Genomic DNA, 19008 nt, shown 5'->3' with positions numbered 1-19008 from the left:
AGGCGACGGCATGGACGGCAGCAACGACGCCCGTGCGCCGCTCCTCGTCGAGCTGGCCTGGAGCGGCGAATTGCTGAACCGCGCGCCGGCTTGGGGTGGCAACTGGCTCCGTCAGGCGAGGGGAGGGAGGTGGATCAGCGAGCTGCATAGATCGTATCCGGCGGGCTCAGCGGGCCACCCAACCGGCTTGGATGCGGAATAACTACTCTTCGTAAGCCATTGTAAGAGTGGACAAAATGGTGAAGGAGGAGATAGGGGAGCGGCGGAGGTGTGCGATTCTTGGCCAACGTTTGGCCTCATTTAAATAGGAGATTAAATAGACGGCGGACGGGAGGAGCTCGGCCGGCGTTTCGTTTAATGCCGGCCCGGTCATGAACGGATGTGTGTCCAGAGTGGGTTTCTCGGCTTCCACACGGGTTGGTTTCATGGAGGCGTCTGAATGCGGCAACGAGGCGTGTTCAGCCGGGCGTGCAGCAAGTGGCGCCCTCGACTCTGACGTAGGACAGCGCACCGTTCTTCCACTAACGTGTGGGCTCTTTGGGTACATGGCCTGCATGTCAGTGAACCAACGCAGGCAGCGCACAGCAGAGGAACCTTTGGTGGGCCAGGGCGGTCAGAAGCGGGCATTTCATAAACCGATGATTGTTCATTGAGTGTGACGTCATCCTTTTCATGTAGATAAGCCTACTATGTTGATAGCCCGTTCGATACATTGTGATTCATAAAGACCACTACAAACATCAATGTTCTGCTTATCACAGATAAGACTGATTAATACCCGTAACAATCCATGTCCTTAACAAAGGGTGCATGCACGTATAGGTTGAGCGTGTGTCTTGCGTCGTGTGTTGTGTGCATGCAGGCGTGCGAGTGTTGCGTGCGTGCAAGGGTACGTTTCAGTGTTGCATGCATGTGTGCGTACGTGCGTGTGTTCGTGAGTGCATGTGTACGCGTTAGTGTTGCACGCCTGCATGTGTGCGTGTGTTCATTATGTGTACGTGTCAGTGTTGCACGCCTGCATGCGTGCGTGTCTTGCGTGCGTGCATGTGTACGTGCGGGGTGAGGCTACACGTCAGTCGACTGACTTTTTCATCTCTGGTCATTAGATTTTCCAGCCGGTGGATACGAAATCAAGGGCCTCCAGTTTATCATCAAACTCCACCCCCCTGAGCCGCCAGCCACCACCGGTCGAACCGCCGGCCCCTGCCGCCCGCGGCCGGCCCGCGCCGCCATGCCGCCCCGCCCGCCCCGAAACCACTCCTCACCGCCCGTCCACCGCTGCACCGGTCATCCCTCTAGGCCCCCCCCCCCCCCGCGTGAGCTTTTTCTCCGGTGATCCCCACCCCACCGCCCAATCAACGCGCCCCCCCACCGCCGGCGACTGCCAACCAGAGGTCTCACGACTTCAAGTACCCACCGACCACTAATTTATTACCATTTCTGTCCTTCATATACGCACTGACGGGTGGGCCCTATGGTAATGTGTGCTGCTGAATGTGGACTGTTTGACTGGTCAATTGATCGTGTCATCAACAAATTACGGAGCTGTATGGTGAGCCAGTGACCGTATGATCTCCCTAAAATGTACTCCGTATTTTATTAACACAGTACAGACTCAAACTACCATTTCTTTCTTTCATATACGGGCTGACAGGTGGTGTCAGGACCCCGATTCCAAGTCACATCGATCTAGCCGGTAACACCTCATATCACTTTGCGGCCTCACACACGGTATTCCCACGGGTGTCGCCTTACCATGGCCCGGGACCGTTTGCGTCTTTTAGCTCACGTATATGATAGTGTCGCTAGCATCCATATGACAGAGAACCCGGGCCGGCATGACTAGTCATGAACCCAAAGTGGCACTAACTTACGGGGACAGGCATACATGAATCAACATCGAGCATGTCGGTCAGCAGCGTGCGAATCCGGGCTGTAGCACTGGGCTAACAGGACTCCGGTGAACCGGGCTGTGGCAGGCTAGGCAGGACTCCGGATGTCACCACGTGACATTTCCCCGAAGGGACAGACACAGGAACGAAGTGTATCACATGCCGGCCAGTCAAGTTTTCCGGGCAGTAGTGCTGGGCTAGCAGGACTCCAGTGAACCGGGCTGTAGCGGACTAGTATGGCTCATGGAAGCACAAGACTACATTTCCCCATAAGAGAGGCTACCAAGGATAAACAACTAGGTTGTCGGATCCCACACATACCAAGCATTTCAATCATACACACAATATGCTCGATATGTGCAAATACAACATGGCATCACAACAAGACTCTACGACTCAGAGTATTTATTCATTAGGCCCCGAAGAGCCAGATATTACAAACATGGGTCTCATGACCCAACATTCAGAGCATACAAGCCAAAGCACATGCGGAAGCCTAACATGTCTGAGTACAGACATCTACAAATGAAAAAGGCTGAGAAGCCTGACTATCTGCCAGATCCTGCCGAGGGCACAAGATCGTAGCTGAGGTGTCAAGCTAAACGTCGAAGTCCACACGGAACTACTAGCGAGACTGACGTCTCTCTGCAAAACATAAAATAGGCAAACGTGAGTACAAATGTACCCAGCAAGACTTACATCAGAACTAGCTACATATGCATCGGTATCAACAAAGGGGGTTGTGGAGTTTAACTGCAGCAAGCCAGCTTTGACTCAGTGGCTATCCTGAACTACGACTGCAAGTAACTCTTTTGAGGTGGCGCACACGAGTCCACATATTCACCATATCAATACACCACTATGGATCCGCTCCCGTCTCCCTACGAGAACGCCATCCATAGCACTCACGCTTATCTTGCGCATTTTAGAGTAACCACTTTCACTTGTCTATGAACTGCACAGGCGACCCAGAAGTCCTTTACCGCGGACACGGCTATTCGAATAGATCATATTAACCCTGCAGGGGTGTACTTCTTCACACACGCTCTCGCCACTTACCACCATGTACACGCCGTGTACCTCGGCAACCTTCAAGCGGAAGCCTGGCGAGGGAGTCGGCCACGACCTGACTAACCACACAAGTCTCTCGTCCAGGTTTATCGCCTATTCGGGTTCCATCCGCAAGGAGATCCGGCCGGGGTGTCGCTCACGGCCCCAAACGATGTGTGCAGGGTTCCCAAGCCCACCTCGACAGATGGATCTACGCTTGGTACACCATGCCACGGTGCCTAGTCTGTCCCAAGCCCACCTGTACCGGGTGCCACTTGGTAGACTACTAACACTACCTACAAACACCAGAAACTAGTTGCAACTCCTGGACAGAGATCAGGTTGATTAATAAGTCGAGACAGCTTGGAGCGCCCGGAGCCCAATGTATGGTAGTAACTGTTCATGGATCACAAACACAGAACTCAGTTCCTGAGGACGGTTTCAATGAGACAACCCACCATGTACTCCTACATGGCCTCCCACCGCTACCTTTACCAAATCGTGTTCACACCCTTAGCTCTCACACAGTAGGACATGTTCACCACTTTCAATTCATCCCCGATGAATCAGACCTGACACAACTCTAAGCAATAGCAGGCATGACAAACAAGCATGAATGAGTAGGCACATCAGGGCTCAAACAACTCCTACTCATGCTAGTGGGTTTCATCTATTTACTGTGGCAATGACAGGTCATGCAGAGGATAAAGGGGTTCAGCTACCGCAGCAAGTAACAGATGAATCATTGTTGTCCTAATGCAGTAAAAGAGAGCAGGAGCGAGAGAGTGGGATTGTATCGGAATGAGCAAGGGGGTTTTGCTTGCCTGGCACTTCTGAAGATAGCATTGAGTCTTCATTAGTGTCAACGATCACATTGTCGAAGCAACGTCTACTGAGAGGGGACAACACCGGCAAACAGAGAAGAAACACGATCAATGCAATGCACAATATGATGCATGCTATGACATGGCAACATGAATGTGTTTTGGCTAATGCAACTAAAACAGATGGGTTTGGGTCATTTTGAGTCAAAGGTTCAATCCCAAACTCAAATTATGAATTTAAATAGTGCCTTATCATGTTTTGAACTAAACAGCAAGGTTAAGCTGTTTAAACATGCATGAAACCAGTACAGATGGATAGATTGGATTTTTCTGATCATTTTTCATATATAACTTGTCTCATTTGGAGCTACGGTTGAATTTATACGATTTTTAGAAGTTTAAGCCTTTTTCTGGATTTTCTTATTATTATTAAATTAAAACAAGAAAATCATTAATTGCGTCAGCACTGTGTCAGGACTGCGTCAGCAGTAAACTGGGTTGACCCAGGTCAAACCTGACGTGTGGGGGCCACACGTCAGCGACACAGGGCTAATCCCGGTCAAACCCAGCGCTGACTGGGGTTTGACCAGGCCTGGGGCCCACCGTCAGTGGTTGTGGGCGGTTTAAGCAGCAGGGTTAGCGCCTAATGGCCGTGCCACGTCGGCATGGTTACGCCGGCAATGACCCGACGCGGCGGCGATCGCCGGCCGGCCGTTTCCGGCCACGGATGGCCGCGCGGTTAGGTGCGTTCGAGAGCCCGTGGTGCGGGGCATCCAATGGTGGTCGTGGGGATGCCGGGGACGGCGTGTAACGGCGGCGGCGATGAGCTCAGGCGGCGGCGGTTTCAGTCGTCGGCAAAGCGGCAGCTGCGGCGTGCAATCGAGAAAACGGAGAGGGGGCAGAAGGAGCAGCAGCTCACAGCGGTTGCAGTAGGCTTCGAAGCGGGCTCGGGGAGGGCCGGAGCTGAGCGGGGCGGTGAGGCCGATCTCCGGCGGCCGAGGAGGGGAAAAGCGTCGGGGCGGCGCTTCGGGGCTCTTCCGGTCGCGTGAGCCATCTTGGAGGACGAGGGAGGCACGTCGGAGCTCGGGGCCGCGTCGGAGAGGTGAGGGGAGTGGCAGTGGCCGTAGCAGCAGCAAACGGCGGCGACGTCGTGTTCGGTGGTGCTGCGGGGAGGGAGCTAGAGGAGAGGGAGAGAGCTCCAGAGTGTGGGGAGAGGCAGAGGGGGTCGAGGCCGTTCCTGTGACGCGGAGACAGCGCGAGGGGGGAAGCAGGAGGTGGAGTTCGGGCGTGCGCGCGTCGACACGCCTCTGCCTACTGGCAGAGGTTGAAGACGGTGGGTCTTCTGGTGGGCTGGGCCAGTTGGCTGGCCTGCCAAGTGGGCTGCATAGGTAGTAGGTCCAGGTAAGTTGCAGGTAAGCTCTCTTTTCCTTTTGTTTCAGTTTTCTATTTCTTTTATTCTGTTTTGAATTAGTAAAAATACTAATCCATTTTGTAAAATCCAAAAAATAATTGTGGGCGGTGTTTGGATTATTTCCAACAACCCAAAACTAGTTTCGGAATTATTAGAGCATTTAAAAATATTTATAGGATTTAAATGCTCCAATTCAAATACGATATGAGTTAATTCAAAGATCCAGAATGTCCTAGAAATATATTCATCATTTTTGGCAGAGGTTTTCACCTTTATCAGAAATCATGAACATTTTCAAAGGCGTCTTGGGTTCTTTGAAAAAAGATTTTGGATTGAACCTAGTTGAGTTCCATTTGGTGCTAGGGTTTGAATATCCCCATTTCAAGTTCAAAAGAATTTAAACATGATGCACACATGAAGCTAGCCTAGTGCAATACGAGAAGCTAGGGATGTGACAACTCACCCCCACTAAACAAGGATCTCGTCCCGAGATTCAAGCGTAGGGTAAGATGAAAGGGGAACACAAACTAACATAATCTTCACGATCCAAATGTTCTTCTCGAAGATGTTGATTCATTGCATCATCTTGATCTTGACATCTTTTCTTTCGAGAGCTTCATCCAACTATGATGACAGAAGAGAGGGAAACTCTACAGGATTGATCTTCGCGAAGATCGAGCTATACAAGATCAACTCGCGGAATGAGATGTTGGAACATCTCGAGTTGAGACACAAAACACATCGAGAGGGATGGAAGAACAAACGATGAGGTTCAATTGGGTACGCAAAATTCTATGCTGAAGAAGATGGTGCATGGCTCTAAGATAGCGATGACATAATTGCCATGATTCCATAACGGGGCACCTTAGGAAAGGTGACTCGTAGAATTATTCCCTTATGTGGCAAAAAGAATTACTTTTGATACAAGATCGTTGAAACTCTTTAAACCAGCCTAAGGCAATCACAAACGATCGTGTGAACGAATTCGAAAGAATGGCATCCTCATACCAAAAGGAATGATGTGGACTACCTTGTTGAAGACAACGCCATGGATGATTTTGCTTATCATCGGGGATGGATGGGACCCATAGTAGGACCACTTTTGAAGGTGATCCTAAACAGTAATTACTGAGGTGCAAGCTGGGAAGAAAATGCAAATGCTGGGTATGATTCTGGTAACTGGGGATAACTCAACGAGAGTGATTCCACCGTTGAATGGTTCTAGCATAATCGAGGAAACCGAGAGCACAAGGTCCCCTGAGGATCAACTTCTAGAATAAGTTGCACTAAATCCTCATGGAGAAGATGGTTAAATAGCTCAATCAAGATACTACAATGATAGATCTTCCGGCTAGGTGTGTCGGCCATGACATCCACTTACCGGGTTACGAAGACCAATATTATAGCTATTGGGAGATGTTCCAACCATCATATCTGCCTGAGATTCAGATCTGGTTGGTAACAGGATATTTCAGACAGCATGTCCGGAAAAGGAAAGTTTGCAACACAAACCGACGAGATGGCGTTGCGAGATTCTCGGGAGATGAACTTGGTAGCAAGCTCCAAAACATGAGCGGGTTCTGCTACAAACATGTGAACACGTTGTCCCCGACAAGCATGGCCACAGAGTAGTCTTGCAATAAAACACTACCGAGTTCTGGTTAGGAGCCATCATTGAGGATATCGAAGTCCTCCTATAAGCCCAGGTTAGCTCTTAGGAAGGAGCTTCTTCTCCTTGAACAATTCAATCAGTGGCTTAGTGTGCTAGGGAATACATATGGAATGAATATGATCAGTCTATCAGACCATAGAATACTTCACACATGCATAACTGACTTGGGATGATTCCAGAGGAAGCAAAAACAAACTTTCCCGAATTCACGGCGGCAACTTACATCAAGTGCACGTGAATTAGAGGAAGTATATTCTTTCATCCAAACATATACTTCATGAACGGGGCATGAAGAAAATGCTTACACAAGTTTCCAACACTAGCTGGATGTTCAACACGAGTCATGGAGAAGGTAGCAGTGTTGCTGATGGGCTCAACAACAATTCATCCAGGTTTCCATGGAGATGGAATTCCATAATTATGTGAACAAGTGATAGCATTGGTCAGACCCAAAAGATGTAATGGTGTATGCTCGAGGAATCAACCACGAGTAAGACAACATTACGAACATTGTTGGTTCTGCAAATCCAGCAAAAAACGAGTATCAATCTATCCCAAGTGCGGACAGGAGAAGCCAGCGCTTACCTCCTTCCTAGCAACCTACATATCTGTCTGCTCAAAGCACATTCGGAGTATAGTGATTTGATAATAGCCCATACTCAACTCAAAGTTTGGTTAAGATGATAGGTCCATTAATTGATCACGAGGACCAATCGATGAAGAAATCATCTTTCTACAACAAACACACACACAAGAGATATCCTTTGGAAAGAACTAAGTCAGGCAAGCTTTTATCTTCCAACTCTCCAAGTTGTTGTTTAGCTTAACCAACTAGCTCAAGGTATCCAACACAGATTCTTGGAGAAAGAGTGGTTTATAGGAAAACCATTTAATCACGAGCTCAACATAGCGGTCAGGTGGCAACCTGGTGATACTTCTGAGAAGATATTCGGAAAATCACGAACCACCGATATGTTACTAAGCTCGAGAACAATCTTGCTTTTCAGGGCAAGATCATATGATCAACTGAGCAAGGGTTTGACAAAATCCCAACTCATTGATTGAAGAGTGCACCAAAAATAAGGACTAGGTAGCACGATCAATCTTAGGATGATGATTCAATAACCAGCACGCTAAGAATGAGAGTATTGCCATTAACTACCAAGCAACGAGTTGCTCAGAGTATTGATTTCACACATCACGGTTCACTTGTCGGTATTCCGGTTGTGACAACACGGGACCGAGGAATGAATAATGATGGCGAGAAGTATCACTGCGTCAAGAATTCATAAGAAGTGGTGCAATTCTCATGACACTCTTGACATAAAGATGGTAACGTTCCAAGGTAGAGCAGAGCAAAAGCTGGATTGGCATTTTGGTCTGCGGAATACAATTGCTTTGACCCGATCCTAGATATGGCTGAGGTTCTGGAGTTAGTTTCTCTTAGTCATTCTGGAATAGGATGGCTTGATGGACCACAAGAATAATAAGCATCGATAACACGGATGCACAATTACTCCTGACTATCAATTGACAGACGATGGTCGGAATACCAATGAAGAGGGACAACTCAAGGGGACATATATGTTTCTGAGTTGTGGATGCATAGACTAATGTCGAACCAAGTTCAACAGGTTTCTTCCAGATAACCCATGTAGAAAGGTAGAACTGGCAGATTTCACAATGTAGAATGGAGAACTCATCGAGAGCACTCTTGTTGTGATCTTTTGGTTCAAAAGAACTTCTGCCATGATGGTTCATGGTATTGGAAGAATGAGATACCATGGACCTCGAGGACTATCGCAAAGGTTACTAATATCCTAAAGGTACGAGCAACACTATCAACACGAGGTAAGTAGAGTGAATCTTGGGCCAAGGACCCAAGAGTAGGATACCTACTACTAAATGGCATCACGAGATGCTTTCGAGAATGGTGGCCAGAATCATCACACCGGGAACACAAAACATGGCTAGATTACTAGGTGACTCCCTAAAACACCTAGGGTCATAATAATAGCTCCAACATATATACCGAGGCAATAGAGTGCCTCAACGCACCGGTAGTGTGCTTAATCTGGCCCAAAGGGACGCAAAAACAGAGGGAAAGGATTTTGCAAATGCATCAGATTGTTTAGAAACCTGGCATGACTCGGACAACATAACGGCTGTAAATGCTCAAAAAGATTTGAGACATCCTGCAAAAATGGTGGCATAACCATTCAGAATCACAATATCAAGGTTCCGAGATCAACTGTCAACACATGGAAGTAGTAGAAACTGAACTGAGGCTTCAGACCAACAATCCTACGAGTCTACGGATTAGTAACACATGATCCTGATAGAAAGATGAGGAGCCTAGTTCTTAATCCCCGTAGAAGAGAAGAGGATGACTCGGATCAGAAGGCTATAAGGTAAAGGAGTAAAAAGAGCCTTACGTTCCCTTCCACAATCAATTCCCTTATATAACTAAAGCATTTCTAGACTCAACTTCGACCAGTTTGGCTTCGTAAACCTACAGGCAGTCAGGCTCTGATACCAAAGCTGTCAGGACCCCGATTCCAAGAAACATCGATCTAGCCGGTAACACCTCATATCACTTTGCGGCCTCACGCACGGTATTCCCACGGGTGTCGCCTTACCATGGCCCGGGACCGTTTGCGTCTTTTAGCTCACGTATATGATAGTGTCGCTAGCATCCATATGACAGAGAACCCGGGCCGACATGACTAGTCGTGAACCCAAAGTGGCACTAACTTACGGAGACAGGCATACATGAATCAACATCGAGCATGTCGGTCAGCAGTGTGCGAATCCGGGCTGTAGCACTGGGCTAACAGGACTCCGGTGAACCGGGCTGTAGCAGGCTAGGCAGGACTCCGGATGTCACCGCGTGACATTTCCCCGAAGGGACAGACACAGGAACGAAGTGTATCACATGCCGGCCAGTCAAGTGTTCCAGGCAGTAGTGCTGGGCTAGCAGGACTCCAGTGAACCGGGCTGTAGCGGACTAGTATGGCTCATGGAAGCACAAGACTACATTTCCCCATAAGAGAGGCTACCAAGGATAAACAACTAGGTTGTCGGATCCCACACATACCAAGCATTTCAATCATACACACAATATGCTCGATATGTGCAAATACAACATGGCATCACAACAAGACTCTACGACTCAGAGTATTTATTCATTAGGCCCCGAAGAGCCAGATATTACAAACATGGGTCTCATGACCCAACATTCAGAGCATACAAGCCAAAGCACATGCGGAAGCCTAACATGTCTGAGTACAGACATCTACAAATGAAAAAGGCTGAGAAGCCTGACTATCTGCCAGATCCTGCCGAGGGCACAAGATCGTAGCTGAGGTGTCAAGCTAAACGTCGAAGTCCACACGGAACTACTAGCGAGACTGACGTCTCTCTGCAAAACATAAAATAGGCAAACGTGAGTACAAATGTACCCAGCAAGACTTACATCAGAACTAGCTACATATGCATCGGTATCAACAAAGGGGGTTGTGGAGTTTAACTGCAGCAAGCCAGCTTTGACTCAGTGGCTATCCTGAACTACGACTGCAAGTAACTCTTTTGAGGTGGCGCACACGAGTCCACATATTCACCATATCAATACACCACTATGGATCCGCTCCCGTCTCCCTACGAGAACGCCATCCATAGCACTCACGCTTATCTTGCGCATTTTAGAGTATCCACTTTCACTTGTCTATGAACTGCACAGGCGACCCAGAAGTCCTTTACCGCGGACACGACTATTCGAATAGATCATATTAACCCTGCAGGGGTGTACTTCTTCACACACGCTCTCGCCACTTACCACCATGTACACGTCGTGTACCTCGGCAACCTTCAAGCGGAAGCCTGGCGAGGGAGTCGGCCATGACCTGACTAACCACACAAGTCTCTCGTCCAGGTTTATCGCCTATTCGGGTTCCATCCGCAAGGAGATCCGGCCGGGGTGTCGCTCACGGCCCCAAACGATGTGTGCAGGGTTCCCAAGCCCACCTCGACGGATGGATCTACGCTTGGTACACCGTGCCACGGTGCCTAGTCTGTCCCAAGCCCACCTGTACCGGGTGCCACTTGGTAGACTACTAACACTACCTACAAACACCAGAAACTAGTTTCAACTCCTGGACAGAGATCAGGTTGATTAATAAGTCGAGACAGCTTGGAGCGCCCGGAGCCCAATGTGTGGTAGTAACTGTTCATGGATCACAAACACAGAACTCAATTCCTGAGGACGGTTTCAATGAGACAACCCACCATGTACTCCTACATGGCCTCTCACCGCTACCTTTACCAAATCGTGTTCACACCCTTAGCTCTCACACAGTAGGACATGTTCACCACTTTCAATTCATCCCCGATGAATCAGACCTGACACAACTCTAAGCAATAGCAGGCATGACAAACAAGCATGAATGAGTAGGCACATCAGGGCTCAAACAACTCCTACTCATGCTAGTGGGTTTCATCTATTTACTGTGGCAATGACAGGTCATGCAGAGGATAAAGGGGTTCAGCTACCGCAGCAAGTAACAGATGAATCGTTGTTGTCCTAATGCAGTAAAAGAGAGCAGGAGCGAGAGAGTGGGATTGTATCGGAATGAGCAAGGGGGTTTTGCTTGCGTGGCACTTCTGAAGATAGCATTGAGTCTTCATTAGTGTCAACGATCACATTGTCGAAGCAACGTCTACTGAGAGGGGACAACACCGGCAAACAGAGAAGAAACACGATCAATGCAATGCACAATATGATGCCTATGACATGGCAACATGAATGTGTTTTGGCTAATGCAACTAAAACAGATGGGTTTGGGTCATTTTGAGTCAAAGGTTCAATCCCAAACTCAAATTATGAATTTAAATAGTGCCTTATCATGTTTTGAACTAAACAGCAAGGTTAAGATGTTTAAACATGCATGAAACCAGTACAGATGGATAGATTGGATTTTTCTGATCATTTTTCATATATAACTTGTCTCATTTGGAGCTATGGTTGAATTTATACGATTTTTAGAAGTTTAAGCCTTTTTCTGGATTTTCTTATTATTATTAAAACAAGAAAATCATTAATTGCGTCAGCACTGTGTCAGGACTGCGTCAGCAGTAAACTGGGTTGACCCAGGTCAAACCTGATGTGTGGGGGCCACACGTCAGCGACACAGGGCTAATCCCGGTCAAACCCAGCGCTGACTGGGGTTTGACCAGGCCTGGGGCCCACCGTCAGTGGTTGTGGGCGGTTTAAGCAGCAGGGTTAGCGCCTAATGGCCGTGCCACGTCGGCATGGTTACGCCGGCAATGACCCGACGCGGAGGCGATCGCCGGCCGGCCATTTCCGGCCACGGATGGCCGCGCGGTTAGGTGCGTTGGAGAGCCCGTGGTGCGGGGCATCCAATGGTGGTCGTGGGGATGCCGGGGACGGCGTGTAACGGCGGCGGCGATGAGCTCAGGCGGCGGCGGTTTCAGTCATCGGCAAAGCGGCAGCTGCGGCGTGCAATCGAGAAAACGGAGAGGGGGCAGAAGGAGCAGCAGCTCACAGCGGTTGCAGTAGGCTTCGAAGCGGGCTCGGGGAGGGCCGGAGCTGAGCGGGGCGGTGAGGCCGATCTCCGGCGGCCGAGGAGGGGAAAAGCGTCGGGGCGGCGCTTCGGGGCTCTTCCGGTCGCGTGAGCCATCGTGGAGGACGAGGGAGGCACGTCGGAGCTCGGGGCCGCGTCGGAGAGGTGAGGGGAGTGGCAGTGGCCGTAGCAGCAGCAAACGGCGGCGACGTCGTGTTCGGTGGTGCTGCGGGGAGGGAGCTAGAGGAGAGGGAGAGAGCTCCAGAGTGTGGGGAGAGGCAGAGGGGGTCGAGGCCGTTCCTGTGACGCGGAGACAACGCGAGGGGGGAAGCAGGAGGTGGAGCTCGGGCGCGCGCGCGTCGACACGCCTCTGCCTACTGGCAGAGGTTGAAGACGGTGGGTCTTCTGGTGGGCTGGGCCAGTTGGCTGGCCTGCCAAGTGGGCTGCATAGGTAGTAGGTCCAGGTAAGTTGCAGGTAAGCTCTCTTTTCCTTTTGTTTCAGTTTTCTATTTCTTTTATTCTGTTTTGAATTAGTAAAAATACTAATCCATTTTGTAAAATCCAGAAAATAATTGTGGGCGGTGTTTGGATTATTTCCAACAACCCAAAACTAGTTTCGGAATTATTAGAGCATTTAAAAATATTTATAGGATTTAAATGCTCCAATTCAAATACGATATGAGTTAATTCAAAGATCCAGAATGTCCTAGAAATATATTCATCATTTTTGGCAGAGGTTTTCACCTTTATCAGAAATCATGAACATTTTCAAAGGCGTCTTGGGTTCTTTGAAAAAAGATTTTGGATTGAACCTAGTTGAGTTCCATTTGGTGCTAGGGTTTGAACATCCCCATTTCAAGTTCAAAAGAATTTAAACATGATGCACACATGAAGCTAGCCTAGTGCAATACGAGAAGCTACGGATGTGACAGGTGGGCCCCATGGTTACGCGCCCCGATGGTGCAATACTAGTTGCGCCATGTGTGTCGGCGTTCTGGGAACGGGGGTCCCCAGACTTGCCTGCCTGCAGCCCACGGCGTGGCTATGCTAGCGGGCCTGTACGGCCCATCTTGATCAACAAAGCATTCAAGACCCTCACGAGGGGCCAAGCCTTGCGAGGCGGATGGCGCGAGACCTCCTCGGGAGCGGCCTCACCAGGCTGCCTCACGAGGAGTGGAGATATCAAGGCGGGGCAAACCTCACGAGGCTCTCGTGACGTGAGCCATGACGATCGACACCAGGCGGGCGCCAGCGCGCGTAGCGTCCTTGTTTCCTCTTTGGTGCTAAGGAGGCAGGCGCAGGCACCGAGTACCGAGGCATCAGGCAAGGGTTTCCATATCGGTGCAGCAAGACCAAGACCAGCGGGACGGCAAGACAGAGGTCACCATGGAGCCCAAGACGGCGTCACCACCAGAGCCTTTTGCAGGCGAAGACCGCTTTTGTCAGGATAGCTTGTACTAGCTGTCCCCTTTCAAATTTGCCCGTCGTTGTTGGCTCCCTTCCCACTCAATATTTGGGGAGAGGACCAGGGCCTATATAAGTAGGGCTAGCCACCACAGTAGAGGCAAGGTGGAACGGACCGAGTTCTCATCCACCAGTCCACAGAGCACAAGAACACCTCAACCTCAGGAGGTTGTTCTTCCCCTTGTACTGTTCTTCATCAGCCCAAGAGGCAACCCACCACCACACACTGGAGTAGGGTATTACACTACAACGGTGGCCCGAACCAGTATAAACCTCGTGTCTCTCTGTGTTGTGAGTTCGTCGAGTTCGTCCGTGAGATCTTAGCGAGCTAGGGCGTGGATCGGTAGGAGGGAAAGAACTTCGCGCACACCCCAGAGTTCGAACCTTAAGGGTTTTGCCGGAACCCCACATCCGACATTTGGCACGCCAGGTAGCGGTGCGCCGTAGCTTCCCTTCCGTCAATTCATCGCTCCGTCGCTCCGTCGTCTCCATGGCGGATGCTCGCCGTGCTCGAGCTGAGCGCCGGGCAGCCCTCACCGCCCGCATTGCTCAGACGGCTCCCGTCGGCGGGCCACCTCATCGTTCTCCATCTCCTGCCGCCAACGCCGCTACCGGCCCGGCGGGGAACGAGCAGCAAGCGTCCTCGCTGCACCCATCGGTGCGGCAGGATGGCCGCACCGCCACTCCATCGCTGACCCCGGCCGGTTCCTCGTCCCATGCACGTCACCCTCCCATGGATGCGCAGGCCGCGCTCCTCATGGCGAATGAGCTCCTGCGCTATCGCCCGGTCGACGACCTCTACGAGGACTGGCTCGACCGCGTCACCGAGCTCGTCCACGCCGCAGGGGGCTCCCCGGCATGGTCCCACTCTCTGGCTCGCCCTCCACCAGCCACGGGCGACCTGGCTCATGGAGCGCCTCCACCACCTCTGTCCCAAGACTGTGCCTTGGCACCAAGGCACGCGGCCCCACGGCATGATCCACCATGCCCGGTGCCCGCGGGCGAAGAGAGAAGCTCCCAAGAAATTCCTCGGCCGCGGGAAGCTGCACATGCGCTCCCCGCGCCACCTCGCCAAGACCGCGCGCTACCTGCGGTAGTGGCACGCGGGCCTCACCAAGACCAAGCTCCACCTCCGAGGCGGGCCCCGGCAACCACGGCCGGCTGCCGCGCCTTCACCCCCGAGCTGCATAGCGTCGCCTGGCTAGGCAAGTTCAAGCCGGATCTGCCTCCTCGCTACGACGGCACCGCCGACCCCACGGAGTTCCTGCAGCTCTACGAGCTGAGCATCGAGCGGCCAACGGCGACGAGAAAGTCATGGCGAACTGGTTTCCCATGGCTCTCAAGGATGGTGCCCGCTCCTGGCTCCTGAACCTGCAGCACGGCTCGATCTCCTCCTGGGATGAGATGCGCGACCGCTTCATCGCCAACTTCTAGGGCACCCGCGACAGCCCGCTGGACGCGGGTGACCTACGCCGCATCAAGCAACAACCAGGAGAGACCCTCCAGAAGTACATCCAGCACTTCAACAACACTCGCCTCAAGATCCCCAAGGTCACGGACGAGGCCATCATCTCCGCGTTCTCTGACAGCGTCCGCGACATCAAGATGAAGGAGGAGCTCGCTATCCACGAGGAGTTGTGCACATCTCAGGAGTTGTTCAACCTGGCAACCAAGTGCACAAGAGCTGAGGAGGGGCGCCTTTCCCTCCTCGAGCTGCCAGTTGCGGGTGCAGAGGAGAAGAAGGCCAAGGCCAAGGACGTGAAGCACAAGGAAGCAGTTGTGCTCGCAGCAGAGCCGGACACCAAGCGAGGCAGGGACCAACCCGAGTCATCCAAGGGCAGCCGACCGTTCTGCGCCTTCCACAACCTGAACACCCACAACACCAACGACTGTCAAGAGCTCAGAGCCATTCGCGAAGAACGCTTTGGTCGACGCCCCGAACGCAGCGACCGGGGCTACGGCCGTGGAGGAGGACGTGGAGGCGGACGCTGGGACGACCGTGGCCCGTGCCAGGAGTGGCGCGACAGGCCTCGTGAGGACCGCTGGCAGGACCATCCTCGCGAGGGCGCCTGGAGGGACCAGCCTCGTGACGATCGTCCTCAGGGCAATGCCGGTCTTCCCCCGCTGCCGCCACCACCAAGAAGGAACGACGATCACCATCAGGACGAGGGGGCTGGGGGCTTCCAGGAGCCGCGTGCTATCGCCTGCATCTTGGGTGGCGCTCAGGCCCCAGCCTCTCAGCGCATCTTCAAACAGTTCGCTCGTGAGGTGAATGCAGTCCTCCCCAAGCTCGAGGCCACGTGCCCACTCAGGTGGTCCCAGTGCGCCATCACCTTCAACTCGGCAGATCAGCTCAAGTGCGCAGCCACCGCTCGCGCCCTCCCGATGCTTTGTTCACCAGTCATCAGCAATGTGCAAGTTACCAAGACCCTCATCGACGGCGGTGCAGGGCACAACGTCTTATCCGTCGACACGTTTGACAACCTCCAAGTCCCGTATGAGCAGCTTCAGCCTACCAAGCCTTTCTCAGGAGTGACCGACGGTTCCACCACACCGATAGGGCAGGTCCGCCTGCCTGTCACCTTCGGGGAGCGCAAGAACTACCGCACCGAGCTCATCGACTTCAACGTCGCGCACATCCGCCTGCCATACAACGCCATCCTCGGGTATCCGGCCCTGGCCAAGTTCATGGCGGTCACCCACCATGGCTACAACGTCCTCAAGATGCCGGGAAGCGGCGGAATCATCACGGTCCCATGTGAAGAGAGAGATGCGGTGTGCTCCCTCGAGCGCGCCTTTCAAGCTGCAGCAATTGACGACCCCAAAGGCGAGGGCCCTCCTGAGGCCCTCCCCAAGAAGAAGCAGTTGCGCCGAGCAGGATCTCAGGAGGGTGGCAACGCAGCTGGAGCCTCGTCAGGATCAGCGCCTGCTCCAGGGGCGCCTCCCTCCATCGCATAAGAAGACGCGCCCGGCGCCCTCCTCGGGCAGGGCTCGGGGGCTCTCTTCTGGAGGGCCTCAGACCTTGCCAACCTCACGAGGGAGGCACTTGGGCACCACTTGGAGGCGTGCTTCGCGGCACGTTTCCCTCAAGAGAACACAGGGCAAGGAGTGCCCACCACTCAGGAGTTCATCACCAAGACCACTCAGGAACTGCAAGACGCAAGGGCCATGTGCGGCGACCGCCGCTCACCAGGCGCAGCTCCCCATCCAGGCGAGGATGCCGGGCTGCGCGTCTGCATCGACGTCCCAGGGCTCAACAGGGCCGCATCTCAGGAGCTTTTCTGGCCTTCGTGTGTGGGCCGTTGCGAGGGTCCACCACACAGCTACGTTCGCATGCCCTTCGGCTTGCCGAGCGTGGCGTCAGCCTATCAGTGCAACATGCGGCGTGTCCTGGCGGCTCAGGAAGCCAGGTACCACGCCGTCCTGGCAGAGATGGAGACGGTCTTCGAGGAACCACCCGATCCCCCAGAGCCTCCCGAGGCTCAGGGCCCCGGTGGCTCGTGAGGAGCCATTCCTTCGCCGCGTACCTTCAGCTGCCCCAACCCTCCTTCGTCAACAGAACCAGGTGACATTTTCCAAGTTCGTTTAGCTGGGAGCGCCCCTCGGGCTGCATTATTCCCAGGCCGCGTGGGTCCATCCCTGTGGCATGTATCCCTTTTGCTTATGTCTTTAGCTTACCTTGTTGGGGCGCCCCCCGGGCTGCATCATCCCCAAGCCGCTCGGGCCTGACCAAGTGGCATGTATCTTTCTGCGTTTACCCAAGTTGATTTGTCTTCCATGCTTAATCTGCCTATGATTACCGCCTGCTCGGTTGCCACCCGCCACGGGTCCACCCCTCTGTGATGCAATCCACTTGCGCGTTAAAAGGGGGGCTCTTGAGCATCGCGACTCGGGAGCTCTTACTGGCTCTCTAGCCCTCACCCCTGGCCTTGACCACGACATAGCGACCTGGCATACCAGCGGCGGCTGAGCTCGCTCGAGGGCCGGGACCTGAGGTCGTAGAGCGCTTGCACCTAACCGTCTCGCAGGAACACACAGCCATCAAAGACTCAAGACCAGGCGCAACCCGCCTTGAGGTAGGGCTTCGTGAGTCCCGCGCTGGCTCACGAGTGCCCAGATACACCTCGCAACCCTGACGTGCAAGCCACGTGTCAGGGCGGGGCTGTACACGCCCCGGGGGCTCCTCCCGGAGGGGCCCCCCTCCCACGCACAAGTGGAAGCACCATGCTCCGTGCTGGCCGTCGACACTGCCGAGGAGCGGCTATGCCCGTGCGCAAGCGGAAGCACTATGCTCCGCGCTGGTGATAAACAACTGAGGGCGACTCCACGGTCGTACCAACCTCAGGGAGCCCCAGAGCTCAGCGTCTGGCCTCACCGCAACGCCTCCCCTCGGGAGAGCCGCGCTAGGGGGCTGGACACGGGGGCTGCGCTCGGGTCACGCCCAAGCGTACGCCACCCAACCAGCCCTCCCGGGCCCGGGGGCTGCTCTCGGGTCACGCCCAAGTGCACGCCGCCCAAACAGGTCTCCCGGACCTGGTCGTCGCACGCCCCTCCCGAGGCCTCGGCGAGGGCAGGTATGGAAATTGTTTGCACGTCAAGGGGGACTCCTGAGCATCGCGACTCAGGAGCCTAACTGGTCACGTAGCCCCTCACAACTTGGTCCGTCCTGGTCTCCGGTCGGCCCAATGGCAGTTGAGGTATGCGCGGGGCCGGGCTCTGCCGACGTAGAACATTAATCTATCCCCGCGCCCTCTTCCTGTAAGCTGTTTGCGCGTCAAGGGGGACTCCTGAGCATCGCGACTCAGGAGCCTAACTGGTCACGTAGCCCCTCACTCCTTGGTCCGTCCTGGTCTCCGGTCGGCCCAACGGCAGTCCAGGTATGCGCGGGGCCGGGCTCTGCCGACGCAGAACACAAAGCGGATCAGAAGAAAATCGCAAAATCTCGAAGAAAATATTACAAAACATATTGTCCTCACAATATCAAATGAAAGTTTAACGCCTCCACGAGGCCTGATGCATGTTACAGGAACGAAACTGGAGATCAGCTGTAGCTCACCCCTGGATGTCGCCATCGCCTGCAGAAGGTGCTCCTCCCCGGGTAGCGATGTCTTCACCT

Source organism: Aegilops tauschii, chromosome 5 (assembly GCF_002575655.3).
Source record: "Aegilops tauschii subsp. strangulata cultivar AL8/78 chromosome 5, Aet v6.0, whole genome shotgun sequence".
NCBI lineage: Eukaryota > Viridiplantae > Streptophyta > Magnoliopsida > Poales > Poaceae > Aegilops > Aegilops tauschii.
This window is presented reverse-complemented; position numbering follows the sequence as displayed.